Source organism: Benincasa hispida, chromosome 11 (assembly GCF_027475165.1).
Source record: "Benincasa hispida cultivar pf3 chromosome 11, pf3_genome.v1.1, whole genome shotgun sequence".
NCBI classification, from domain to species: domain Eukaryota; kingdom Viridiplantae; phylum Streptophyta; class Magnoliopsida; order Cucurbitales; family Cucurbitaceae; genus Benincasa; species Benincasa hispida.
The window spans coordinates 42,191,918-42,193,403 of record NC_143488.1 but is presented as its reverse complement, the minus strand read 5'-3'; the positions used below and the strand labels follow the sequence as shown (position 1 = coordinate 42,193,403).

Genomic DNA, 1,486 nt, shown 5'->3' with positions numbered 1-1,486 from the left:
GTGTAGCATGATCACATAGTTTGACGTATTCCTAGGAAATGCTAGTGAAAGACTTTCTCAACCCGTTCCTCCGCATACTCAGTGCATCTATCGCATAATCGAACTTTTCTCAAATCTGCCATATTCATTTATTTTATTACCGCAAACACAACCGAAAACAACTATTGATTTCCTAGTTACCGCAAAGTCTTCTTAGAAATTATCACCGCATACTGATTTCCCTAGTCCCTGAGTTCGACCCTGGACTTACCAGGAAACTTAGTGGGGTTTATACTTGGATTCCACTGAGAAAACTTGTTGCTCAACGCATCTCATTTCATAATTTCACTTCATAAAATAACGCATCAAGTTTTTGGCACCGTTGCCGGGGACTTTGGCAAATCAGTGTGCTAACGGTAATTTTTTTGATTTCTTTGTAGCTCTCAATCTCTTGCGAATTACGACCCGAAGATTGAGAGGACGTTCAAAAGAAGATTGAAATACAACCGCTAACAATAAGACAGAAACCCAAGAATGTCAGAACAACCGGAAAAAAGGGCCGCAAACGTAAACAATATAATGACCAACCCCATCCTTTTGGCGAATGACTGCAATAGACCCATTCGGGACTATGCATCGCCCAACCTCTACAATTTCTCTCCAGAAATCATGAGGTCAACGTTAGACGGATCGAGGTTTGAAATGAAGCCGGTAATGTTGCAAATGATCCAGGCTGTTGGGCAGTTTGGAGGGAGGCGTGGCGAAGACCCGCATGCCCACCTCTGGAGCTTCATAGAAATCTGCAACACTTGTGTTCCCGAATATCTCTACCGAAGAAGTTTGACTAACTCTGTTTCCATTTTCTTTGTGTGATCAAGCAAGAAAATGGCCATATTTTCTCGAACCGGGAGAGATAACTTCATGGGAACAAGTGATGGAAAAGTTTATGAAGAAGTATTTTCCACCAATCGAGAATGCCAGGAGAAAGAAATTAATAACAAATTTTGTACAAGAAAATGATGAATTGCTCAGTGATGCTTGGGCGAGGTTTAAGAGGCTGATAAGAGACTGTCCACATAATGGCTTATCAGATTGCTTGCAGATGGAGATTTTTTTATCAATGACTGAATCCCTCTTCGCAGACCACTGCCAATGTGGCAGCCGCTGGTGGTCTGCTCGACAAAACATATGAGGAGGCTAAGAACATCCTCGATCGCACCTCTAAAAATCACAAGGACTAGAGAGAGAGCAATCAGAGATTGAGAATAAAAGACAATGACATAAACAATGGGGCCATCGCATCCCTACAGAACCAGATGACTGCAATGATGAGTTTGATTCAAGGCAACGCAATTAATAACATGGGAGTAAAGAAAGGGCAAGTCAACACAATTACTCGAACGACCGCAAGTTGTGTCATTTGCAGAGATGCTCATATGATGGAGGAATGCCCAGAAAATCTGCAGTCAATATGCTTCATAAAGAATAATCCCTATTCCGATACATA

General features: G+C 41.8%; 1 non-coding gene across 1 annotated transcript; it reads right to left on the bottom strand.

Annotated features, from left to right (window-relative positions):
* Positions 1-958: 958 nt before the first annotated feature.
* On the bottom strand, positions 959-1,065 carry LOC120092305 (small nucleolar RNA R71). The gene has a single exon (XR_005486012.1). It is a non-coding gene; the product is annotated as a small nucleolar RNA R71 (small nucleolar RNA).
* Between the last annotated feature and the right edge of the window lie 421 nt (positions 1,066-1,486).